This window comes from Nycticebus coucang, chromosome 21, assembly GCF_027406575.1.
Source record: "Nycticebus coucang isolate mNycCou1 chromosome 21, mNycCou1.pri, whole genome shotgun sequence".
NCBI lineage: Eukaryota > Metazoa > Chordata > Mammalia > Primates > Lorisidae > Nycticebus > Nycticebus coucang.
The window spans coordinates 41,660,435-41,687,918 of record NC_069800.1 but is presented as its reverse complement, the minus strand read 5'-3'; the positions used below and the strand labels follow the sequence as shown (position 1 = coordinate 41,687,918).

Here is a 27,484-nt window from a genome sequence, read left to right as displayed (position 1 = left end):
AAATTTCTGGGCATAGAGTTTCTGGTAGATTCAGAGATGATCTCTTGTATCTCTGTGGGATCAGTTGTTATTTCCCCTTTATCATTTCTGATTGAGGTTACTAGAGATTTTACTTTTCTATTCCTCGTTAGTCTGGCCAATGGTTTATCTATTTTATTTATTTTTTCAAAAAACCAACTCCTTGTTTCATTAATTTTCTGAATGATTCTTTTGTTTTCAATTTCATTGATCTCTGATTTGATTTTGGATATTTCTTTTCTTCTACTGAGTTTAGGCTTAGATTGTTCTTCTTTTTCCAATTCCATAAAATCTCTTGTGAGATTGTTGATGTGCTCTCTTTCTGTTTTTCGAATGTAGGCATCTAAAGCGATGAATTTTCCTCTCAAAACTGCTTTTGCAGTATCCCACAGGTTTTGGTAGCTTGTGTCTTCATTGTTGTTATGCTCAAGGAAGTTAATGATTTCCTGTTTTATTTCTTCCTGCACCCATCTGTTATTCAACAGAAGATTGTTTAATTTCCATGCCTTTGGGTGGGGTCGAGCATTTTTGTTAGAGTTGAGTTCCACCTTTAGTGCCTTATGGTCTGAGAAGATACAACGTAAAATTTCAATTCTTTTGATTCTGTTGATATTTGTTTTGTGTCCCAGGATATGATCAATTTTGGAGAATGTTCCATGGGGTGATGAGACGAATGTATATTCTTTATCTTTGGGATGGAGTGTTCTATATGCGTCTATCAAGCACAGTTGTTCTAGGGTCTCATTTAAATCTCTTATATCCTTGTTTAATTTCTGTTTAGAGGATCTGTCCAGCTCTGTAAGAGGAGTGTTAAGGTCCCCTGTTATTATGGTATTATCAGATATCATATTGCTCAGACTGAGTAAGGTCTGTTTCAAGAATCTGGGAGCATTTAAATTGGGTGCATAGATATTTAGAATTGAAATGTCTTCTTGTTGCATTTTTCCCTTGACCAATATAAAGTGACCATCTTTGTCTTTTTTGACTTTAGTTGCTTTAAATCCACATGTATCTGAAAATAAGATTGCAACTCTTTCTTTTCTTCTGAATTCCATTTGCCTGAAAAATTGTCTTCCAACCCTTGACTCGGAGCTTTAATTTGTCTTTTGAAGCCAGGTGTGTTTCTTGCAGACAGCAAATGGATGGCTTGTGTTTTTTAATGCAGTCAACCAATCTATGTCTCTTCAGTGGGGAATTCAAGCCATTAACATTTATTGAGATAATTGATAAGTGTGGTAGTATTCTATTCGTCTTATTTTGTGAGAGTCCATTGCTTAGTTTTATCTTTTGCATCAGTGTGGAGGTTAGGTTCTGTCCTTTAATTTCTGAGTTCTTACTTTGCTGCTGATCCATTGTGGTGGTCAGTGTGCAGAACAGATTGAAGTATTTCTTGTAGAGCTGGTCTTGTTGTGGCGAATTTCCTCAATGTTTGTATATCCGTAAATGATTTGATTTCTCCGTCAATTTTGAAGCTTAGCAGGGTACAGAATTCTAGGCTGGAAATTATTCTGTTTAAGTAGATTAAAGGTAGATGACCATTGTCTTCTTGCTCGGAAAGTTTCATTAGAGAAGTCTGCAGTCACTCTGATGGATTTGCCCCTGTAGGTCAACTGGCGCTTACTCCTGGCAGCTTGCAGAATCTTTTCTTTTGTCTTGACTTTGGACAGGTTCATCACAATGTGTCTTGGAGAAGCTCGGTTAGAGTTGAGGTGACCTGGGGTCCGATAGCCCTCTGAAAGCAGTGTGTCAGAATCTTTGGTGATATTTGGGAAATTTTCTTTTATAATATTATCTAGTATGACTTCTATTCCTCTGGGGCATTCTTCTTCCCCTTCTGGAATTCCTATAACTCGTATGTTGGAACGCTTCATAAAGTCCCATAATTCTGACAGTGAACGTTCTGCTTTCTCTCTCTTCTTTTCTGCCTCTTTTACTATCTGAGTTATCTCAAAAACTTTGTCTTCTACCTCTGAAATTCTTTCTTCTGCATGGTCTAACCTGTTGCTGATACTTTCCATTGCATCTTTAAGTTCCCTGATTGTTTCATTTCCTTCAGCTCTGCTATATCCTTTTTATATTCTTCATATCGTTCATCTCTTATTTGATTCTGTTTTTGAATTTCCTTTTGGTTAATTTCCACTTTATTAGCAGTTTCCTTCATTGTTTCCATCATTTCTTTCATTGTTTTCAACATGTGTATTCTAAATTCCCTTTCTGTCATTCCTAACATTTCTGTATAGGTGGAATCCTCTGCAGTAACTACCTCATGGTCCCTTGGCAGGGTTGTTCTGGACTGGTTCTTCATGTTGCCTGGAGTTTTCTGCTGTTTCTTCCTCATGAGTGATTTCTTTTATCTGTTTCCTTGCCCTAATTTTCCTTTCACTTCCTCTTGCTGTTTAAGTTCTCGTGCCTGCGGAAGTTGTGGGCGGGTTTAGACGGATTGAACACACGCGACCACTTGCCGGTTTTCCACTGTTTTAGTCCTCCTCTTGGGGTCCAGAAGTCTCTTGCTGACTCCCTGTATCCTCTCAGGGGTGATGATAGGCAGATCCCACCAGCCAGAGATGCCTGGAGTCCTATCTCCCCAGACTCATGGTGCCCAGATGCAAGGAAGCTGTTACTCGGCTGCCATCTTCTTTCAAGATAAGGTTTTTTATTTATTTATTTTTTAGAGACAGAGTCTCACTTTGTCACCCTCTGTAGAGTGCTGTAGTGTCACAGCTCACAGCAACCTCCAGCTCTTGGGCTTAGGTGATTCTCTTGCCTCAGCCTCCTGAGTAGCTGGGACTACAGGCGCCTGCCACAATGGCTGGTTATTTTTTTGTTGCAGTTTGGCTGGGGCCAGGTTTGAACCCACCACCCTCAGTATATGGGGCCAGCGCCCTACTCACTGGGCCACAGGCACCACCCAGGTTTTTTTTTTTTTGTTTGTTTGTATGTATGTTTTCGGCCGGGGCTGGGTTTGAACCCACTACCTCTAGTATATGGGGCTGGCACCCTACTCCTTGAGTCACAGGCGCCGCCCAAGATAAGGTTTTTTAAAATTCATGCAGAAGAGTCTCATGATGATAATGATAAAGTGTCAAGGATATTATTATTAGCTATTTTTGAAAGGGAGAGGTTTTTGCAACTAGATAACAAATCTGGAAAGTCTGCATTTGACACAAGCTGAAGAATATGTTTATGAGGCAAGTACCTGAGCTACTCAAAAAACATTTGAATGAGATAATTCATTGATTTAAGAAAAAGCATATAGGAGAATAATAAAATTCCTTGAATTTTCTTTAACCTAGATGGAGCCTGAATTTCTGTTTAGCTCTATATCTCGTGATCCATCTTCTTATTTTATAATTTAAGACTTTCTGGCCTAGAGAGATTGTGTCCTGCCCAAAACCATACAACAGCTTTATTAAAGGGCGCAACTAGAACTCAAGACACACTCACCCCGCTAGGCTCAGCCTCTGGCCCTCTTTCCATTATGTCACCTCTTTTTGTTATATTTAATGCTAGTCTATCCCAAGTATGTAACCAATTAGTTTTACTAATAATAATCTGACATGTATTCAATGAGAGCATTAAAAAGATACTGAGGTTAGGAAATGATTACATGGGCATCAGGCTTGAATTTCCTTACATGGATGGTGCAGTAGCTGCAGTAGTGCACAGTTGTGAACTCAGAACATCTGTTCTGTCTTTTACATGAATTTGTTTGCTTATTTGTTTTTTTTAGTCATTTATAATGCAGTTTTTTTTTTTTTCAGTCTAAGTAGGATAGTAAATGTTCAATTAGAAGTATAATATTATTGGGTGGCACCTGTGCTCAGTGAGTAGGGCACTGGCCTCATATACTGAGGGTGGCCCGTTCAAACCTGGCCCCGGCCAAACTGCAACAAAAAATTGCTAGGTATTGTGGTGGGCACCTGTAGTCCTAGCTACTCAAGAGGCTGAGGCAAGAGAATCGCCTAAGCCCAAGAGCTGGAGATTGCTGTGCTCTGTGATGCAAGGGCACTCTACCGAGGGCGACAAAGTAATACTCTGTCTTAAAAAAAAAAAAAAAAGTATAATATTATCAAAATACTTTAGGACTTGCTACAGAAAGAGTGGGAAAGTGTTACCTACTTAATTAGGACCTTTCAGAGATTCTGCCTAGGACAAATATATCTGATTTTTAAAATGTGTTGATTGAAGTGTAACACATAAAATACACAAGTCTTAAGAATAATGAGTTAGAAAATGAACACCCTTCTGTAACCACTGCTGAGATAGTTTGAAAATACTTTGAGCCTCCTTGGTGTTTATAAGCTTTACTTGTTAAAAACCACTGGACTAGAGACTGTTGATTATCTCGTGTCTTTTACAATTCTTTGTAGAGTAAAATAAGTAGAAACACTGGTAGAAGGAATTTGGCCGGTCACCAACATTTATTTTGAATAGGTTAATTGGTTTTTATTTAATCTTTTCTTCTGAGGTTTCTCTTTTTCCTCTTTGCCCTTATTCCCTTTTGTCTAAGTCCTGGGTGGAATGAGGACCACTCTCTGAGAGTGGTCAGAGAGTTGATAAACAGATCTGTTGGTTCTATAGAATACATACGAAAATTCAGTTTATAAAAGACTTAGTTTCAATTGAAACAAAGAATTGAATTTTACTTTTAAAAAGAAGGCTTTTTTTCTTTTCTTTCTTTCTTTTTGTTTTTAAGACAGATTCTTTCTGACTCTGTTGCCCAGGCTAGAGTGCTGTGGCCTCAGACTAGCTCACAGCAACCACAAACTCCTAGGCTCAAGTGATCCTCCTGCCTCAACCTCCAGAGTAGACTACAGGCACCTGCCACAATGCCTGGCTTATTTTTTTTTTAATTTTTAGTAGATTTAGGGTCTCGCTTTTGCTCCAGCTGGTCCTGAGCTCAAGGGATCTTCCCGCCACAGCCTCCCAGAGTGCTAAGATTATAGGTGTGAGCCACTGTGCCAGGCCACAAAGGAGGCATTTTGATATCAGTGTCTATAAGGTATTTTACTTGGGCAAGTTGCATTTGGTATGTGGATTTTGTCCAAACTAAGAAGGAAAATAATGGTGTCATAGCTCACAGAAACCTCAAACTCTTGGGCTCAAGCAATCCTCTTGCCTCAGCCTCCCAAGTAGGTGGGACTACAAGTACCTGCCATAGCACCCAGCTAGTTTTTCTATTTTTGGTAGAAAAGGGGTCTTGCTCTTGCTCAGCTTGGTGTCAGACTCCTGAGCTCAAGTAATCTACCTGCCTCAGCTGCCCAAAGTGCTAGAATTACAGACCTGAGTCACCACTCCCAGCCTGGAAAATAATTATTTATTTGGTTCTTTGATGTTCTCAAAATTCACTATTTTGTGGAGGAGTTCAAAGCTACCTTACAAATCTCAAAGAAAGTCAAATGTATATAGTTGTTTACATTCACCTATCTCTAAGTCATGAATAAATTTTATGAAACTCTAGCTCAGTGATTTCCCAAACTTATTTTCCCCTTGGAATCACCTGTGGAGCTTGGAAAACTGTGGATGTCTTTCCTCATCTGCTTTCCCATTGTGATTTAATTGGACTGGGAATATGGTCTGGGCTTTGGAATTTTTAAGGGATTCCAAGGTGATTGTAAAGCGCATACAACTTTGGGAACCTCTGCTCTTAATTAGTTAAAGCAGAAGTGGCCTCTTTGTGACTTGTGACTTTTTATTTAGTAAACATTTGGATAAATTTATATAAATAAGGGAATAAATATTTTGATTTAAGAATCCTGTGCTTTAAGTCTATCTAGGTTCTTAATAGAACTCTGTAGAAGTAGGTACCACATATGTATTTTCTTCATTATTGTATCTTTAGCGTTTAGAACACAACATATATTGCATGCTTAAATATTTATTGAGTGAGTGAATGAGCCTGTCAGTCTTTGATGAGCTGATAGCATATGTACTTTTACCTAATATTCAAGTAGTGTGAGTATGTGGAATGTGATGTGGTGATCTGCCTGGCCCTAATCATGGCACACTCCAGCTGTATGCTCTTAAGTAAGTTACTTCTTGTGCCTCAGTTTCCTCATTTATAAAATGTGTGTAATAGAACCTATTTCATTTGGTGGTTGAGGAGACTTGTGACTTAGTCATAGAACAGTGCCCGGCATATAGTGTTCTCTAAGTTTTAGCTACTGTAGAATTCAAGAAGACCCAGATTTTATGCAATTTGGTAATTTACTGATAGAATACTATTTGAGGGATAAAGTACAAAAATGGAACCAGTTGTGTTAGATGTAGTTAAAGAAGGCTCCACAGGTCTTGGCGTGGTGGCTCACACCTGTAATGCCAGCATTCTGGGAGGCCAAGGTGGGTTGATCGCCTGAGCTCACAAGTTTGAGACCAGCCTGAGCTAAAGCGAGACTCCATCTCTAAAAATTACTGGGCGTTGTGGTGGGCACCTATTGTGGTCCCAGCTATTCGGGAGGGTGAGGCAGGAGGATTACTTGGGCCCAAGAGTTTGAGGTTGCTGTGAGCTCAAGCAATCCACCCACCTCAGCCTCCTAGAGTGCTAGGATTACAGGTATGAGCCACCGTGCCTGGCTTGTAATTTTTGATGATTGTGAATAAAGTTATTGTAATCATTCATGTGTGAGTCTGTGGGTAAACATTTTTCATTTATATTGGAGTAAATATCTAGGAATAGTATATCCACCTTTTTTTTTTTTTTGCACTTTATCGCCCTTGGTGGAGTGCTGTGGCGTCACACAGCTAACAGCAACCTCCAGCTCTTGGGCTTAGGCGATTCTCTTGCCTCAGCCTCCCAAATAGCTGGGACTATAGGCGCCCAGCCACAATGCCTGGCTATTTTGTTGTTGTTGTTGCCGTTTGGCTGGGGCAGGTTTGAACCCGCCACCCTCGGTATATGGGGCTGGCATCCTACCCACTGAGCCACAGGCGCTGCCCATATATCCACAGTAGAAAATTGCCAGTTTATTCAGTAGGATTAATACAGAGGATGTGTTAGTTACTTATTGTTGCATAATCAATTATCATAAATTTAGCAGCTTAAAACAACATCTGTTTACTATGGCAGCTTCCATGGGTCAGGAATCTGGGCAGAGCTTAGATGGGTCCTCTGTTTCAGGATCTTTCACAGGCAGTAGTCAAAGCTGGTGTTTCATCTCAGTGCTTCACTGAGTGAGATTCTGCTTTCAAGCTCACTTAATTTTTGGCAGATTCTGCTTTTAAGGTCATTTGATTGTTGGCAGAATTCATTTCCTCAAGGGATGATGGATTGAGGACCTTGGTTTCTCACTGGCTGATAGCTGTCAAGAAGACAGTAAATAGTCTCCTAGGAAAATGGAAGTTTCAGTCTTTTCTGACCTAATCTTGGAAGTGAACATCCTATCACCTTTACTATTCTGATGGTTAGAAGCAAGTCACTAGGCCAGTCATACTCCGCAGGAAGAGATTATACAAGGGCATAAATACCAGGAGGCTGGAGTAATTGGTGGCCATCTTAGAAGTCTGTCTACCACAGAAAGCAGGCTGGACCTAGATAGGACATTACAGGTTAACAAAAAAAAGTCATGAGATTTTTCTTTACTTGTCCTATATCAAATTGTATGTCTTCCTTCTCTCTTTTACATCAGCCTCTCCTTCAAGAACATAGACATAAAGGTCATTCCCGCAATGAGATTTATCCTTATCTATCTATCTATCTATTTATTTATTTATTTGGGAGACAGAGTTTTCACTTTGTCACCCTCAGTAGAGTGTTGTGCCATTATAGCTCATAGCAACCTCAAACTTTGGCATTATAGCTCATAGCAACCTCAGACTTGGGCTCATGCAATTCTCTGGCCTCAGACTCCCACGTAGCTAGGACTACAGGTGCCCACCACAACACCTGGCTAATTTTTTAGAGACGGCCTCTCACTCTTACTCAGGCTGCTTGTCGAACTCAGGAGCTCAGGCAGTCCCACCTGCCTTGGCCTCTCAGAATGCTAGGATTACAGGCATGAGCCACTGTGCCTTGCCCCACAATGAGATTTTAATCCTGAGTATTTTTATTTTGAGAGGTTCAATTAAGACTTGTCCCTGAATCATTTAATATTTGTATATGTATTTTGTAACATTTTGTTATGGAAATTGAAGCAGATACAAAAGTAGAATACTATCATGAACGAACCCCCATGTACTTTTCATTTGTCTTTGCCAAATTCTTTTTTACCAGTTTTCTATTTTTAATTTATATACAATTAATGCACTCATTTTGACTATAGTTTGCATTTTGACAGACACACACATATAATATATCCCTACAATAAAGATACAGAATAATTACATTCCAGAGGCCCTAGTCCCAGGCCAAGTACTGATCTAATTTCTCTTATTATAGGTTAGTTTGTCTGTTCTGGACAGTTGTAGAAATGCGTAGATTCTTTTGATCACCATGAAGTTTTTGAGGTTCATCTATGTTGTTATGTATGTTAGTAGTTCAGAATTTTTCAACCTTGCCACTATTTTTTTTAAAATTTCACATTAATATGGTAATACATACAACTTTGGCACTATTAACTTTTTGGGCTGGACAATTCTTTATAAACTCCCCTGTACATTGCAGGATATTTAGCAGCATCCCTGCCTACCTAGTAGGTACCATTAGCTACTCTTCTTTTCAGTTGTAACAATCAGATATTGCCATTTATCCCCTAGAGCAGTGGTTCTCAACCTCCCTAATGCTGTGGCCCTTTAATACAGTTCCTGTGGGTCACAACCCACAGTTTGAGAACTGCTGCCCTAGAGGAGAAAATCCCCTTCCTCACATGGTTGCAAACCCTTATAATAGTCATTCTTTCTATTGTTAGTTAGTATTTTGTTGTAGGGATATATTATAATTTGTTTTCCCATTTACTAGTTGATGGACATTTAGGTTATTTATAGCTCCAGGCTATTACAAATGTAGTTGCTAGTAATTTTAACACACATGTTTAAACATGTTTTCATGTATTTCCTAGGGGTGAGATTGCTTGGTCCTATAGAGTATGCTTAACTTTATGGGAAACTGCCCAGCTGTTCTCCATAGAATTTATATCATTTTATATTCCCACCAGTATGAAAGTTCTGTTGCCCCACATTCTTACTAACATTTAATATTTTCTTTTTTTTTATTATTTATTTATTTATTTATTTATTTTTATTAAACCATAGCTGTGTACATTAGTATGATCGTGGGGCACCATACACTTGGTTCATAGATCGTTTGACACATTTTCATCACATTAGTTAACATAGCTTTTGTAGCATTTTCTTAGTTATTTTGCTAAGACCTTTACATTCCACATTTACTAGGATTCATTAGCCTACTATGATGGCTAATGAATCCTAATTTACATTTTCCTGATACCTAGTGATGAACATCTTTTCATGTACTTATTGTAAAGTGTCTATTCAGATCTTTTGCCTTTTTTTTTTTTTTTAAGAGAAGAGAGGTCTTGCCCAGGACGGTGCTTCACGCCTATAATCCTAGCACTTTGGAAGACCTAAGCGGGAGGATCGCTTGAGACTGGGAGTTTGAGACCAGCCCAAGCAACATGGTAAGACCCAAATACCCAAAGCATTCTGAACAAAAAGAACAAAACTGGAAAAATAACAAAACTGGAGGCATCATACTGCTTGATTTCAAAATATAAAGCTACAGTGACAAAAACAGCATACTACTGGCATTAAAAAAAAAAGCAGACACATAGACTAGTAGAACAGAATAGTGAACCTAGAAATAAATCACGTGTTTATAGCCAACTGATTTTTGACAAAGGCATCCAGAACACACTGGAAAAAAATGATGTTGAGAAAACTTCAATAAATGGTGCTGGGAAAACTAGATATCCATATGCAGAAGGATGAATCTAGAACACTGTTCTTTGCCATACAAAAGTCAACTCAAAATGAATTAAAGACTTAAATGTGACTATGTGTGATGGCTCACACTGTAGTCCTAGTACTTTGGGAGGTCCAAGAAGGAAGACCACTTGAGGCCAAGAGTTTGAGACCAGCCTCAACAACATAGCAGGACCTCATGTCTAAAAAAATAGAAAACTTAGCTGGGTGTGGTGGCATATACTTGTAGTTCCATCTGCTTGGGATGGAAGTTCTTGAGTCAAGAAGATCACTTGAGCCCAGGAATTTGAGGTTGCAGTAAGGTATGATGATGACACTAGCCTGAGCAACAAAGTGAGACCCTGTCTTAAAAAATTAAGTAAAAGACTTGAGTGTAAGAACACAATTTTTTTTTTTTTTTTTTTTGAGACAGAGCCTCAAGCTGTCGCCCTGGGTAGAGTACCATGCTTCACAGCTCACAGCAACCTCCAACTCTTGGGCTCAAGTGATTCTCCTGCCTCCGCCTCCCAAGTAGCTGGGACTACAGGCACCTGCCACAATGCCTGGCTGTTTTTTGGTTGCAGCCGTCATTGTTGTTTGGTGAGCCCGGGCTGGATTCGAACCCGCCAGCTCAGGTGTATATAGCTGGCACCTTAGCTGCTTGAGCCACAGGCACCAAGCCCCAATTTTTTTTTAATTTATTATTTTATTTTATTTTTTTATTAAGTCTTTTGTATGTAGATCATAAATACATTTATGCCAATTTCAGTGTGTAGATTATTTGTACAAATTGGAGTGCTTACATCATACTAATCAGCATAGCTTTCACCTCATTTACCCAATTATAGCATTAGGACATTTGTGTTCTACACATGATAGAACCGACTTGTACTTGCAATGTGCTCCATAGTTGTGGTCCCCCTACTATCCCCTACTACCCTTACTATCCCCTCTCCTTCCCCCTCCCTCCCCTTCCCTCCTTCATCCTAGGCTAAAGTTGTGTTTCATTTTTCATATGCAAGTGTGAGTCATTATAAATTGGTTTCACAGTAGTACTAAGTACATTGGATACTTTTTTTCCATTCCCGAGATACTTTACTAAGAAGAATATTTTCCAGCTCCATCCATGTCCATCCATGTAAACATAAAGGAGGTAAAGTCTCCATTTTTTTTTACTGCTGCATAGTATTCCATGGTATACATATACCACAATTTATTAATCCATTCATGGGTCAGTGGGCACTTGGGCTTCTTCCATGACTAGTCAATTATGAATTGTGCTGCAATGAACAATTTGGTGCAAATATCTTTATTGCCAAATGATTTGGGTTCCTTTAGATATACACCTAGAAGAGGAATTGCAGGATCAAATGGCAGGTCTACATTTAGATCCCTGAGTGTTCTCCAAACTTCCTTCCAAAAGGAACGTACTAGCTCCCAATTTTTTTTTTAAAGTGAAAAAGGATTTATTGATCTGCTTGATATCATACATCTAGTAATTAACATCTCTCTGAAGTAGGCCTCTGACATAGGGGACCAAATAATAAATACAGCATTTGTCTCCATTGTGACAGAGGGACTATCCACTTCACCATGAGGTTGAGGAATGATGAAGCTGAAAAACCAGGAAGATACTCAAAATTTTCCACTCTACCTCCATATTAAACTAACTTATAAACATAAGTATGTTACCCAAATTTATTTTTCTAGAACCCCAGAATACTTATAAAGAGGCTTAAGGATATGGACACAAACATAGAAAAAAATAGCAAATATAATATAAATGCATACAGTTTTTTCCCCCTTAATTCATTGGGAAAAACTTATTATTTTTTTATTTTCTCTATACATATACATGTATTTATTTGGTTTTCACTTTTTGCCTTCACAAAATTAAAAAGGTTTAAAATTTAATAACAATAACAATGTGACTAGAAACAAAAACCTCGTAAAGAACGAACGAAGATAAATACATTCAGAAAAGAAATCAGACGATTGCTGCAACGAAATATTGAGCAATAATAATAATAATGCAAAACAAGTAACATTCACATTGTTAGATAAGAGTAGGTCTATCGTAGAATGCTTTGACTCTGAAGTTCAGTGTGGAGTCATCAGTTAACTTTTTTTTCTTCCAAAGTCTCAATAAATAGACAACTAATATTTATAAATAAAAATAAAAGATAATTTCAAAAAAAAGCTCATGCCAAATCTTATAGACAATAGAAAAAGAAGAAATACTTCAAAATCATTCTATTTCATCTGGATATACCTGATATTAAAGTTGGAAAAAACATATTATTATAAAGGGAAATTACAAACCTATTTCACTTGTAAATGAGGATGCAATATCCTAAACAACATATTAACAAGTTGAATTAAAAAGTAATGTTCAAATAATATACTTTCGTCAAAATTAAATCCAATTTATGAGACTTAGTCACTATTTTCTTTTTTCTCTTTAGAGACAGAGTCTCTAAAGAACCACCTCAAGGCAACCTCCAGCTCTTGGGCTTAGGTGATTCTCTTGCCCTCAGTCTCCTGAGTAGCTGGGACTACAGGCGCCTGCCACAATGCCTGGCTATTTTTTTGTTGTTGTTGCAGTTTGGCCAGGGCCGGGTTTGAACCTGCCTTGGGATATGGGGCTGGCACCCTACTCACCGAGCCACAGGCACTGCCCATATTTTCTTTCCTTTTTTTTTTTTCTTTTCCTTTCCCTCACCCCTTCCCTCCTTCTCTTTCTGTCTGCTCTCCCCTTCCCCTATGCCCCACCGTGTCATTAATTGTCCTCATATCAAAGTTGAGTACATAGGATTCATGCTTCTCCATTCCTGTGATGCTTCACTAAGAATAATGTGTTCTACCTCCATCCAGATTAATACAAATGCTGCAAAATCTCCATTTTTTTTAATGGCTGAATAGCATTCCATGGTATACATATACCACAGCTTGCCAGTCCATTCCAGGTTGAGGGGCATTTAGGCTGTTTCCACATTTTAGCGATTGTAAATTGAGCTGCGATAAACAGTCTAGAACAAGTGTCTTTATAATAAAAGGTTTTTTTTTCCTTGCAGGATCAAAACAGGAGGTCTAGGTTGAGTTCTTTAAGGTTTCTCTGTACTTCCAAAAAGGTTGTATTAGTTTGCAGTCCCACCAGCAATGTAAAAGTGTTCCTTTCTCTCCACATCTGCACCAGCATCTGCAGTTTTGAGATTTTGTGATATGGGCCATTCTCGCTGGGGTTAGATGATATCTCAGGGTGGTTTTAATTTGCATTTCTTTAATAATTAGGGATGATGAGCATTTTCTCATGTGTTTGCTAGCCATTTGTCTGTCTTCTTTAGAGGTTATGTTCATCTTTCTTCCCCATTGATGTATGGGATTGTTGTTTTTTTTCTTGTGGATTAATTTAAGTTCTCTATAGATCCTAGTTATTAAGCTTTTGTCTGATTCAAAATATGCAAATATCCTTTCCCAATGGATGGGTTGTCTATTTGCTTTGGTTGTTGTCTCCTTGGCTGTGCAGAAGCTTTTCAGTTTAATTAAATCCCATTTGTTTATTATTGCTGTTGTTGCTATTGCCATGGCAGTCTTCTTCATAAACCCAGGCTGATACCTTCCAGTGTTTTTCCTATTCTTTCTTTGAGGATTTTTATCATTTCATGCCTAATGTGGATATCCAGTTCTCCCAGTATCATTTGTTGAATAGGGAGTCTTTCCCCCAGTGGATGTTCTTGTTTGGTTTATCGAAGATTAGGTGGTTCAAGCGGCTAAGGCGCCAGTCACATACACCTGAGCTGGCGGGTTTGAATCCAGCCCAGCCCACCAAACAACAATGACAGCTGCAACCAAAAAATAGCTGGGCGTTGTGGCGAGTACCTGTACCAAGTCCTAGATACTTGGGAGGCAGAGGCAGGAGAATGGCTTAAGCCCAGGAGTTGGAGGTTGCTGTGAATTGTGATGCCACGGCACTACCCAGGATGACAGCTTGAGGCTCGGTCTCAAAAAAAAAAACCAAAAGAAGAAAAGAAAAGCCCTGGTCCGGATGGCTTCATACCAGAATTCTATCAAACCTTCGAAGAGCTTATTCCTATACTACAGAAATTCCAAAAAATTGAGGAGGAAGAAATCTTCCCTAACATGTTTTATGAAGCAAACGTCACCCTAATACCGAAACCAAGAAAAGACCCAACTAAAAAGGAGAATTTCAGACCAATTTCACTAATGAATATAGATGCAAAAATTCTCAACAAAATCCTAACCAATAGATTACAACTTATCATCAAAAAAGTCATACATCATGATCAAGCAGGTTTCATCCCCCAAGGATGCAAAGACGGTTTAACATACACAAGTCTGTAAGTTATTCACCGTATCAACAGAAGCAAAACCAAAGACCATATGATCCTCTCAATTGATGCAGAAAAAGCATTCGATAAAATCCAGCATTGTTTTCTAATCAGAACACTGAGGAGTATAGGCATAGGTGGCACATTTCTTTTTTCTTCTTTTTTTTTTGTTGCAGTTTGGCCGGGGCTGGGTTTGAACCCGCCACCCTCGGTATATGGGGCTGGTGCCCTACTCACTGAGCCACAGGCACCGCCCGAGATCATGTACTTTTTATAGGTCTTTTTTTTTTTTTTTTTTTTTGTGGTTTTTGGCCGGGGCTGGGTTTGAACCCAGCACTTCCGGCATATGGGACTGGTGCCCTACTCCTTGAGCTACAGGCGCCGCCCCAGGTGGCACATTTCTTAAACTGATGGAAGCTATTTATGACAAACCCACAGCTAATATTTTACTGAATGGAGTAAAACTGAAAGCTTTTCCTCTTAGAACTGGAGCCAGACTAGGTTGTCCTCTGTCACCATTATTATTCAACATAGTGCTGGAAGTTCTAGCCAGTACAATTAGGCAAGACAAGAAAATAAAGGGCATCCAAATGGAAGCAGATGAGGTCAAACTCTCCCTCTTTATTGATGATATGATCTTATACTTAGAGAACCCTAAAGACTCAACTACAAGACTCTTGGAAGTCATAAAAAAATACAGTAATGTCTCAGGATATAAAATATTGAATTGTCCACAATTCAGTTGCCTTTGTATACACCAACAGCCAAGATAAGAGGTTAATTAAGGACACACTCCCTTCAACTCCACCAAAGAAAATGAAATACTTAGGAATATACCTAACAAAAGAGGTGAAATTAGTAGAAAACATAGAAGAAATAATACAGGACATGGTCTAGGCCAGTGATTTTCAACTGGTATGCCATGAGAATTTTTAAAAATCTTTAATTAAATTATTTTCTAAAGATGTTCAAAGCATGTGGCTTGGCGCCTATAGCTCAATGGTTAGGGCACCTACATACACCGGGGCTGGTGGGTTTGAACCCAGCCCGGGCCTGCTAAACAAGTGACAACTACAACAAAAAAAATAGCCAAGTGTTGTAGTGGGCACCTGTAGTCCCATCCACTTGGGAGGCTGAGGCAAGAGAATCGCAAGCCCAGGAGTTTGAGGTTGCAGTGAGCTGTTACTCCACAGCACTCTACCCAGGGTGACATAGTGAGACTCAGTCTCCAAAAAAACAAAGCACAGTAAGTATATATATTTTTTAACTCTTTTTTTGGGATCAACATAATTATGCTGTGGAAGTTTAACTATAATTTCAAGTATCCCGTGAGATAAAAAAGGTTGAAAAACATTGGTCTAGGCCAGCAGTTCTCAACCTATGGGTTGCAGCCCACAGGAACTGTATTAAAGGGCCACGGCATTAGGAAGGTTGAGATCTAGGCAAAGATTTTTATAGATAAGACCTCAAAAGCACAGGCAACACAAGCAAAAATAGGCAAAGGGGATTATACCAAACTAAAAACCTTCTGCACAGTAAAGATACAATGAACAGAATGAAGACATAACCCGTAGAATGGAAAAAAATATTGCAAACTATCCCTCAGATAGTGAATTAACATCCAAAATATACAAGGATCTCAGTTCAACAGCAAAAGAAAACAAAAAAGTAATCTGAATTGAAAATTGGCAGTTGATCTGAATAGATATTTTTGAAGAGAAGACAAATGGCAAACAATTACATGAAAAAATGCTTAACATCACTAATTGTCACCCCAGTTAGAGTGGCTATTTTAAAAGGAGAAAAAATAACAAAAGAAAACAAAACAAGTAATCTGAATAGAAAATTGGCAGTTGATCTGAATAGATATTTGTCAAGAGAAGACAAATGGCAAACAATTACATGAAAAAATGCTCAAAAAAATAACATGGTGGCAAGAATGTAGAGGAAGGGATCTCTTATACTGTTGGTAGGAACGTAAATTAGTACAGCCATTGTGGAAAATAGTGTGGTGGTTCCTCAAAAAGCTAAAAACAGTATCTGGGTACAGTGGTGCACACCTGTAATCCCAGCTTTTCTGGAGGCTGAGGTGGAAACATCTCTTGAGCCCAGGAGTTTGAGAGAAGCCAGGGTAACCTAGCAAAATCTGTTCTCAAAAATAAAGCTTTGGGAAGGCAAGGTGGAAGGATCACTTGAGGCCAGGACTTCCAGACCTTCCCACCTCTATAGTTCCATTTACTCGGGAGATTTAGGTAGGAGTATTGCTTAAGCCCAGCAGGAGTTCTGTTTAAGCCTAGGAGTTGTTCCAGGTTACAGTGAGCTGCTATCATACTGCATGCACTCTAGCCTGGGCAACAGAGGGAGACCTTGTCTAAAGAAAGGTGGGGGGGCAAAGTGTTTGAATAGATTATTTCTCCAAAGGAAGCATGTCAATGGCCAATAAACATGAAAATGTGCTCAATACCATAAGCCATCAGAGTAGTGTTAAAATACTCAAAGCTCAGGCTGCAGTGAAGAGCTGGTGGGACTCAGGCATTACTATTTCTTAAAGCTTTCCAAATAATTATAATGTGTAGACAAGGTTGAGAGCACTGAAGTTCTTTCAAAGCACGTGCTCATTCAATGTGAGGTGTTGTGACTGTAGTCATTTTGGAATAGTTAGGGTAGTTCTAACTAGTGAATACTGGTCTAATAGACTGGATCTGCTTGGTTCTGATATTTCTACTAATACTGTGCTGTGTATGAGTAGGGTAGAGTCACCTGGTGAGAAGAAAGTTTGGTGTATGGGGTGGGGGAGCAGAGAGCATTGAACTTGAGGTTAGAAGACCAGGATCTGTGGCTCAGTGAGTAAGGCGCCGGCCCCATATTCCGAGGGTGGCGGGTTCAAACCCAGCCCTGGCTGAACTGCAACCAAAAAATAGCCAGGCGTTGTGGCGGGCGCCTGTAATCCCAGCTGCTTGGGAGGCTGAGGCAGGAGAATCGCGGAAGCCCAAGAACTAGAGGTTGCTGTGAGTCCTGTGTACATCATGGCACTCTACTGAAGGCGGTAGGGTGAGACTCTGTCTCTACAAAAAAAAAAAAAAAAAAAGAAGACCAGGATCTAGTCCTGGTGCTGCCACAATCAGTCTGTAACTTCAGGCCACAAAACCACCATCTAGGGTCCAGATTTCCTTCTATGAAAGAGCTGGGGCATTAAGACTATTTTGTAAATTACATTCTAGCTCTATAATTCAAGTTTGTGAGCCAAGAATAGGTGAGCAAAGCAAGGGGGGTGGGGTCAGGACACTGATAAGAGCATTGTTTAGGGAGCCAACTGTGTGGTGGGAGCACGATAGGTGGGACAAGTATGGGAGACTGACCTAAGGGAATATAGAGTTGGAGGTCAGTGTAGCTCAACACCTGGTAATGATGTGGTCCAGGTTCTTGTCTTAAGAACCTGACTCATAGTTGACTCATAGTTGAGATGTGGCCAGAGGACCTCCCCTCAAAACAAGGAGGTAGAAAGCAGAAGATATTTTTGTTGTTGTTTGTCTGAAATGGGCTAAGAGTGGAAATACTACTAAGGTTTTAAGAGGGCAGTAGATATCCAGCTTTTGTTTTCAATAGATGGTACATTGACATGGTTCAAAAACCAAAACATAATAAAAAAGATACATGTGAAAAATCTAGGGACAGGCACCGTGGCTCACGCCTATAATCCTAGCACTCTGGGAGGCCAAGGCAGATGGATTGCCTGAGCTCACAGGTTCAAGACCAGCAGGTGGATTGCCTGAGCTCACAGGTTCAAGACCAGCCTGAGCCAGTGTGAAACCCTGTCTCAAAAAATAGCTGGGCATTGTGGTAGGCGCCTATAGTCTCAGCTACTTGGGAGGTTGAGTCAAGAGAATCACTTAAGCCCAGGAGTTGGAGGTTGCTGTGAGCTATAATGCCAGCACACTCTACCAAGGGCGACAAAATGAGACTCTGTCTCAAAAAAGAGAAAAGTCTTGCTCTCACCCTCACGTCCGAGGGATCTTATTTACACCCTTTTTCTCCCAACTTTTTAACGTGAAAAATTTCAAACATGCAGAAAATAAGAAACAATAATACAATGAATACCATCTAGTTTAAACAGTTGTTATCATTCCATATTTCCATTATCTATCTTTGCTGAACAATTTGAAAATAAGTTGTAGACATAGTAACACTGCTTCTCCTAAGAATAAGGCAATCCTCTACCTAATTATCTTTCTCCTTTCCCACCCCCCCACCCCACCCCCGGGATCTTGGCTTTTTGAAGAGACCAAACAAGTTTTATTGTAGCAAGTTCCATATTCTGTAGTTCTGTTAGATTGTGTATTGTGATTTTTCTTGTTGCTCTGTCTCCTGAAGGAGAACTTCGTTTTAAAGATTTGTTTTGTTTAGACCCAGGTTAGGCACTTTTGGTATTAATATATCATATTTGATAGTTCGTACTTCAAGTTACATTGGGAGGCATACATGTAAGTTCTTATTTTTATCATTGCTGAGTTTGATCATTGGGGTCAAGCTGGTGACTGTCATATTATATTGTAATGGTCCTCAGTTGTTTTTTTTTTTTTTTTAATTTAAAATTTTTTTTTTTTTTGTAGTGACAGAGTCTCGCTTTACCACCCTTGGTAGAGTGCCATGACGTCACAGGACTCACAGCAACCTCCAGCTCTTGGGCTCAAGCGATTCTCTTGCCTCAGCCTCCCAAGCAGCTGGGACTACAGGCACCCCCCCACAACGCCCGGCTATTTTTTTGTTGCAGTTTGGCTGGGGGTGGGTTTGAACCTGCCCCCCTTGGCATAGGGGGCCAGCGCCCTACTCACTGAGCCACAGGCGCCGCCCAGTTCTCAGTTTTGCCCTTTGCAATTAGGAAGTAATTTTTGGAATGATCCTTCCACACTGTGGGAATCTTCGACTTATCAGCAATTTTCACCAAATGATTTTTAGCATCCTATGATCATCCTTGCCTGAATCTTTTTCATTGGAGTTTGCAAAATGGTGATTTAAGAAATTTTTTTTCTTCTGCATTTATTAACTAGTAGCCTTATGTAATGAAGAGCTTTCCTTTTCTACTTAGAATGAATCATTCTAAAAAGACTGTAAATTCTTTCAGCGTAAGGAGTTGATAGTTACCTTCAATGACAGAGTCAGGTGGAGTTTTTGATTTTTTTATTTTTTGCTCTTTTATTCTCTTTGATTTATTACTGGGGATTCACAGATTCCTGTTCATTCAGGACATAATAGATTTTAGTCATTGTTTTTTGATATTCATATTGCCTCAGATTTGCCCAGTAAAAATCCCTTCAAAGAGGCCCTTGTGTTCTTATGACATACTTCCATTTGTCTGAGTGCTTCCTTGCCTTCTGCTATAACATGAACTTTTTTTAGGATGTGAAAATGTAAGTTTGTTTTATATTAGAGGGAAGAGAAGAGAAAGAGGAGAGAGAGCAGAGCAGAGAACAGGGGAGTGAGGGAGAGGAAGATAGGGAAGAAGAGCAAGAGAATGGCATGGCATTCCCCCCCAAAGGAATGCCTGCTTCTTTTTCTTTTTGAGACAAAGTCTTTCTCTGTCCCCCTGGGTAGAGTGCCCAGCATGAGCATAGCTCACAACAAGCTCAAACTCTTGGGCTTAGTGATCCTCTTGCCTCAGTCTCCTGAATAGCTGGGACTACAGGCATGGACTACCACGCCTAGCTAATTTAAAAAAAAAAATTTTTTTTTTGTTTTTGTTTGCTAGAGTGAGGATTTTGCTGGGTTGCTTAGGCTGGTCTGGAACTCCTAGGCTCAAGTAATCCTTCTGCCTCTGTCTGCCACAGTGCTGGGATTACAGTTGTGAGCCACCATACCCAGCCAACAGTGCATAATTTTTATGTCAATAATAGGGAATACTTAAACTGGAAATTTAATGAAAATATGATATATATATAGTAGATAAAAATAGGAAAAAACTTACGAACCTATCCTTTTTGAAGTTAAAAACTAAATTTGAAATTCTGTTAAAAGTAGTGAGTTTTATATTTAATGTGCATACAAAATATTTTGGTTGTGCTTCTGACTCATTTGCAAATTGTGTGGCACGATGTTAATTCATTTTAACTTTACATATTTAGGAATGAAGGTATAGGGAGGGTCTAAGTCTTAGAGTTCTAGTTTTATGATTCTTAAATATAAGTTCTTAAGTTTTGCTTGCATGCTCTTTGAATGCTTGCTGAAGAGTGGTTTAAGATCTCAGAAAAAGATATTCTTCGTGAACTTAGTGGAAACCCTATTTTAACATTCTTTAAAGATGCCTACATTGACTTCTTAACTTGTGATACCACATTGTGATATTGCAAAGATGCCATCTCTGTAATTTCTTCGTAATACTGATCATACTTTTTCTTCTATCTATCTCTGTAATTTCTACGTAATACTGATTATACTTTTTCTTCTATCCTTTTTTAGAATTTTGATTTGGCTAGTACCTTGAAATCCAAGTTCTGAAAATGCCAGCTTGTTTGGACTTAGAAGATGACCTGGATAAGTAATAAAAATTAAGAAATAAATTTCGGTAAGTGAAATCCTATATGAGAGAATAAAGAAGACCTAACTTATTGTTGATACTTTTGGTATTTCTGAGACTGTCTTTTTTTGGAGAAGATATCTAGAATGCATCTATTCTTCTTAGAGACATTGAATAAGATGCAAATGCCATTTTTCTGTTTTCTTTTTTTTTTAAAGTTCAAAAAAAGCAACTTTATTATGTAATAGACTAAAACTATTGTATACTAGCTCAAAAAGCTAGGTTATACAATAAAATACTTAGAAAATTCCATTTCTGATGGTCTCTTTAAGTTATCCCCTTGAAAAATGAGGATCTATAAACATAGGAATGGAGAGCTTTATTCCTGCGTATCACATATAATCCATACTCAGGGGTGGAAATGAATGTTGAAATGTATTACAACTAGGTTCCAGAAGGTAAATCAGGGGCATGAAGACACTCAAATGTATAGCAGTCCATAGTCATTTTTCTGTTTTCAAATGGGATTTCTACTACACTGTTTTATATTATGTGGTTTCTTATCTTTTTCATAAGCGATGATCTTAGATTTCACTGTAGAAGACAGTGAAAGACTAGTAAACAATACTTATTTTTCTATGTTAATTAAAACTATATATAAGTAACAATACTTATTTTTCTATGTTAATTAAAACTATAGTAAGATTTCTACTACACTGTTTTATGTTATGTGGTTTCTTTTCTTTTTTTGTGTGTGGTTTTTGGCCGGGGCTGGGTTTGAACCCGCCACCTCCGGCATATGGGACCGGCGCCCTACTCCTTGAGCCACAGGCGCCGCCCTATGTGGTTTCTTATCTTTTTCATAAGTGATGATCTTAGATTTCACTGTAGAAGACAGTGAAAGACCAGTAAACAATACTTATTTTCTATGTTAATTAAAACTATAGTAAGAGGTTGTACTTCGAACAAATACCTTTGATTAAAAGTAAAAATAAGTATATATTGAAAGGTATAAACTCAAAACAACTCATGATTTGAGGCTGTGTTTAGATTCAAGATAAGCTAAAGCCTAGCATAAATTAGGTTGTTTTTATCTTGAAATTTATATTTCTTCCCTTCCCTACAGCTTTTGTATAGCATTCTTTTTGTTTTTTTTTTTTTTAATTAAAATCTTTTTTTTTGTAGAGACAGAGTCTCACTTTATGGCCCTCAGTAGAGTGCCGTGGCCTCACACAGCTCACAGCAACCTCCAACTCCTGGGCTTAAGCTATTCTCTTGCCTCAGCCTCCCGAGTAGCTGGGACTACAGGCGCCTGCCACAACGCCCGGCTATTTTTTGGTTGCAGTTCAGCCGGGGCCGGGTTTGAACCTGCCACCCTCGGTATATGGGGCCTGCGCCTTACCGACTGAGCCACAGGCACCGCCCATTGTATAGCATTCTTAATAGATCCTGATAGTCCCCTCCTGGTGGCTGTGTCATAGTGGGTTTAAGCTGGCACAGAAATGCTTCATGAGCCCACATGAGAAAATGTTACTGTTAAAGAATTTACTGCATTATCCCCCTGCCCCTCTTCTTTTTTGAGAATTTCCTTCATGTATGGTTTTAAGTGGCTTGGAGCATTAACATAAGATCTGTACCTTGGTCTCCTAACATGCGTAGCTGTTTGTCTCATTTTGCTGAAGTAACTACTCTCCCAAGCAGTCATTGTTGTTGTTAAATATAATTTAAGAGAGTTTATTGCTGCTTTTGCTTGTTTTTTTTTTTTTTTTTTTTTTTTGGCGAAGGGGAAACAAAGTGTCACTCTAGTCAGGCTAGAGCAGTGGTTCTTAACCTTCCTAATGCCGCAACTGTTTAACACAGTTCCTCATGTTGTGGTGACCCCCCAACCATAAAATAATTTTCATTGCTACTTCATAACTGTAATTTTGCTATGGTTATGAAACATAATGTAAATATCTGATATGCAGGATGGTCTTAAGCGACCCCTGTGAAAGGGTCGTTCGACCCCCAAAGGGGTCGCAACCCACAGGTTGAGAACTGCTGGGCTAGAGTGTTGTCGCATCACTAGCTCACAGCAACCTCCAACTCCTGGGCTCAGATGTTCCTTCTACCTTAGCCTTCAGAGTAGCTGGGACTATAAGCACCTGCCACAATGCCTTGCTATTGCTGTTCTTTCTGTTCGTAGTAGGAACAGGCTGGTCTCAAACTGAGCTCAAGCAGTGTCCCACCTTGGTCTCCCAGAGTGCTAGGATTACAAGTGTGAGCCACCACGCCTAGTCTTTCTTTTAACTGACACCCCCAATTAGTGAACATATTTATGGGTACAGAGTGATATTTGGTATGTGTATAATGTACAATGATTAAATCAGGGTAATTAGCACATCCATTACCTCAAACATTTATCATTTCTTTATATTGAAAACATTCAAAATCTCCTCTTGTAGCTATTTGGAAATATGTAATAAATTATTAACTATAAGTCACCCTACAGTGCTATATATGTAGAACACCAGAACTTATTCCTCCTATCTAGCTGAAATTTTTTAATCTGTTAATTAACCTTTTTCTGTCTTCTCTACTCCCATCATACCCAGTCTCTAATAACCACTGTTAAATTCTCTACTATGCAGTAAACATTTGTAGCTTCTGCACATAAGTGAGGACATATGATACTTACCTTTTTGTGTGTGCCTGCTTATTTCACTTAAAACAGTGTCCTCCAGTTTCATCCTTATAAACACAAATGACAGGATTTCATTCTTTTTTAAGGCTGCACAGTATTCCATTGGGTGTATGTACCACATTTTTTCTATTCATTCATCTGTTGATGGACACTTACGTTGGTTCTGTATGTTGGCTATTGTGAATAGTGCTGTAGTAAACATGGGAGTGTAGCTGCCTCTTCAAACATACTGGTTTCTTTTCCTTTGGCTATATTTCCAATAGTGAGATTGCTGGATCATATAGTTAGTTCCACTTTTAGCTTTCTGGGGAACCTCTGTACTGTTTTCCATAATGGGTGTGTTAATTTACATTCATTTATTTATTTGAGACAGAGTCTCACTTTGTCACCCTTGGTAAAGTGCCGTGGAGTCACAGCTCACAGCAACCTCAAACTCTTGGCTCAAGTGATTCTCTTGCTTCAGCCTCCCAAGTAGCTGTAACTACAGGCACCCACCCAGTGATGAGGCCTCCACTGTGGCTCAGGCTCGTCTTGAACCTGTGAACTCAGGCAATCTACCCGCCTCAGCCTCCCAGAGTGAACCTCCCAGGTTTTTTTGAGGGAAATGGTTTACATTTTCTTGTATATTCTGGATATTATTTAGTTTTGGCTGGGCTGGGTGTAAGAAAATTTAAAAGAAGGGAACAAAAGAAAAAAGAAGAATAGTTTGCAAATATATTCTTCCATTCTGCAGCTAGTTTCTTCACCCTGTTTGTTGTTTCCTTTGCTGTCCAGGAGCTTTTTAGTTTGATATAACCCTATTTGTCTAATTTTGCTTTTGTTACCTGTGCTTTTGAGATCTTATCAACAAAATCTTTGCTTAGACCAGTGGTTCTCAACCTTCCTGATGCTGCAGCCCTTTAATACAGTTTCTGTGGGCTGCAAGCCACAGGTTGAGAACCACTGGCCTAGACCAGTGTTCTCCTGTGTTTTCTTCTAGTAGTTTCATAGTTTCAGGTCTTTTTTTTTTGAGATAGAGTCTCAAGCTGTCATTCTGGGTAGAGTGCTGTGGTGTCATAGTTCACAGCAACTTCCAACTCAGGCTTAAGCGATCCTCTTGCCTCAGTTTTTCATATATGTGTGTATATATATATATATGTATATATATATACGTGTGTGTATGTATATATATATTTAGTAAAGGTGGTGTCTTGCTTTTGCTCAGGCTGGTCTCAAACTCAGGAGCTCAAGCAATCCACCCACCTCAGCCTCCTAGAGTGCTGGGATTACAGGTGTGAGCCACTGCACCTGGCCAGTTTCAGGTCTTATATTTGAGTCTTTAACCCATTTTGAGTTGATTTTTGTACGTGATGAGAGTTAGAATCACTCTCGTCTTTAAACTAAGATTTAAGACCCCATGTCTACCAAAAATAGAAAAAATTAGCTGGGCAAGTTGGCACATGCCTGTAGTCTCAGCTGCTTGTAAGGCTGAGGCGGGAGGATTACTTGAGCCCAGGAGTTCAAGGTTGCGTTGAGCTATGATGGGCTGCTGCACTCTAGCCTGGGTAACAGAGTAAGACTCTATCTCCAAAAAAAACCCCAAAGATGATCAAGAATCATAGGCTTCTTTTGGTCGTTACGTCTCTTAAGTGTCTCCCACTATCATCTATTTTCCTCTATAATCATTGACTTACTAAAGAGACTGGTCCACTTATTACAGTATGAGATACGATAAGCTGTACAGCTCCTATATTTAGAATTACTGTATCATATGCCCTGTGGAACTCTTGGCAAGAGGCATCACAAATAAGTGTTTAAGCTATTATGTCAGTATCTAGGAGAAGTAGCATCCTCCCTAAATTCACCTTCAGTACTTCTGCAGGATTTTTTTTCCCTACCCAAAATGAGCAAGCATATAAATCTGTGAAATTGGTTGCCAACCTGTAGATAATATTAACAAGAGAGTATGGAGAATTATATAATAAGTCAATACATGTAGCCTCTCAGGAAACCATAAAATGCACTGGTTTAGTTGTCTTTCTCCTACTTGCTAAAAATAATCTTAACCTACAAGATTTCTGTAATATCAGAGGCAGAAGCAAGGTGGAGAAGGGAGCGACTTGAGAACACAGCCACCACAAGCTGCCTCAACAAGCCCAAGAGTGAGATGACCTCAGAGAAGCTACAGAAGAATTTCACACTCCTCCACACTCTGTGCTCACATAGTCAGTCAAGAACAATACTCAGGTGCTTATTATTTGCCAAAATAACAAGAAACTCCTGAGTCATGTGAAGGGCTTTGATAGACACTGTGACATGGTGCTGGAGAATGTGAAGGAGATGTGGACTGAGGTCCCCAAGAGCAGCAAGGGTAAGAAGAAGTCCAAGCCAGTCAACAAAGTCCACTACATCTCCAAGATGTTCCTGCATTGGGACTCAGTCATTGTGGTCCTGTGGAACCTGCTTATTACTAGCAAATAGGGCCCCTTTCCCCGCCAACAACTTGCTCCCTTGTCCTGCAAAGGCCTTCTCTTTGTGATGGGAATAATAAAACTCTGTGGGTTAAAAAAAAAAAAAAAAAAGATTTCTGTAGTATCTCTTCACTGATGGTAGGCCAGCCAGACAATGAATGACTTTCTACCAAAGTTACATAGCAACTAAAAAACTCTTGTTTCTTTGGTCATCTATTATTTTATCAGAAGAGAAGATGATCTTTCAGCTGGTTATGGAAGAAATCACATTTAATAAAGCCAGAAGTTCATTAAATTCTGTTCCTCTGGGATTATAAGACTTGAATCACTTTTTCTTCCTCTCAGGGAATCCACACCTTCCATCGTAACACAGAAGCACATTTTAACATTTAAATGCATTTTGACTAGCTGGTCACCGAGTCACTCACTAACAAATGTTATATTAGTCACAAACATTTGAATCATACCTAGATTGTCAGACTTAATTAGAAATTGAACACTGATGGCTTGTGGGCTATATGCAGCTACAGTGTTTCATTTGGCAGGAATATATTCCAGAAATGTAAAGCTGTTTTCAAATCTGGATATTTTACTAAAGACATGTATTTTAGTCTTTTCCTAAAAATTCGGAGTCTCAGCTGGGTATGGTGGCATGTGCCTGAAGTCCTAGCTACTCTGGAGGCTGAGGCAGGAGGATTGCTTGAACTCAGGAATTGGAGGCCCATCTGAGCAAGAGCAATACCTTTTCTCTGTTAAAAATAGAAAAATTATGACTGTGCCTGTGGCTCAGTGAGTAGGGTGCCAGCCCCATACACCAAGGGTGGCAGGTTCCAACCCAGCTCTAGCCAAACTACAACAGAAAAGCCGGGCGCCTGTAATCCCAGCTACTCAGGAGGCTGAGGCAAGAGAATTACCTAAGCCCAAGAGCTGGAGGTTGCTGTGACCTGTGACACCACGGCATTCTACCGAGGGCATCAAAGTAAGACTCTGTCTCTAAAAAAAAGAAAAGAAAGAAAAGTTAGGCTCAGCGCCTGTAGCTCAGCAGCTAGGGATCTGACCACAGGCACCAGGCCTGGCGGGTTCAAACCTAGCCTGGGCCTGCCAAACAACAATGACAACTACAACAACAACAACAAAAATAGCCAGGCATTGTTGCAGACTCCTGTAGTCCCAGCTACTTGGAAGGCAGAGGCAAGAGAATTGCTTAAGCCCTGAGAGTTTGAGGTTGCTGTGAACTGTGATGTGACAGCACTCTACTGAGGGCAACATAGTGAGACTCTGTCTTTAAAATAAAATAAAATAAAAATAGAAAAATTAGCAAGCCGTCATGGCAATTCCCTATAGTCCCAGCTGAGGTAAGACGATCTCATAAGCCCAAGTGTTTGAAGTTGCTGTGAATTCTCATGACACCACAGCACTATACCCAGGGTGACAGAGTGTGACTCTGTTTCATAAAAAAACTTAATTACAGAAATCATGACATTTTACTCCTAAATACTTGCATATGCATCTGTTGAGAACGATAAGGACATTGTCTATGTAACCAAAAACCATTATTATCACATTTGACAAAATTGGTAATAATTCCCCTATTATCTTAAAATGTGCTTTGTATCTG

General features: G+C 39.3%; 1 protein-coding gene and 1 pseudogene across 6 annotated transcripts in view; both read left to right on the top strand.

Moving 5' to 3' along the window:
• Window positions 1-27,484, top strand: part of NCOA6 (nuclear receptor coactivator 6) — a 136,728-nt gene that overhangs the window by 24,156 nt on the left and 85,088 nt on the right. For 4 of the 6 annotated variants that reach the window (XM_053573471.1, XM_053573470.1, XM_053573469.1 and 1 more), the window contains exons 2-3: window positions 9,477-9,590; window positions 20,676-20,781. The gene's annotated coding sequence lies outside the window, so the exon portion shown is untranslated. The remainder of the gene's footprint in view (window positions 1-9,476; window positions 9,591-20,675; window positions 20,782-27,484) is intronic. The other 2 variants (XM_053573472.1, XM_053573468.1) reach the window with 1 other exon arrangement.
• LOC128573338 (small nuclear ribonucleoprotein Sm D2-like) lies at window positions 17,406-25,876 on the top strand (annotated as a pseudogene).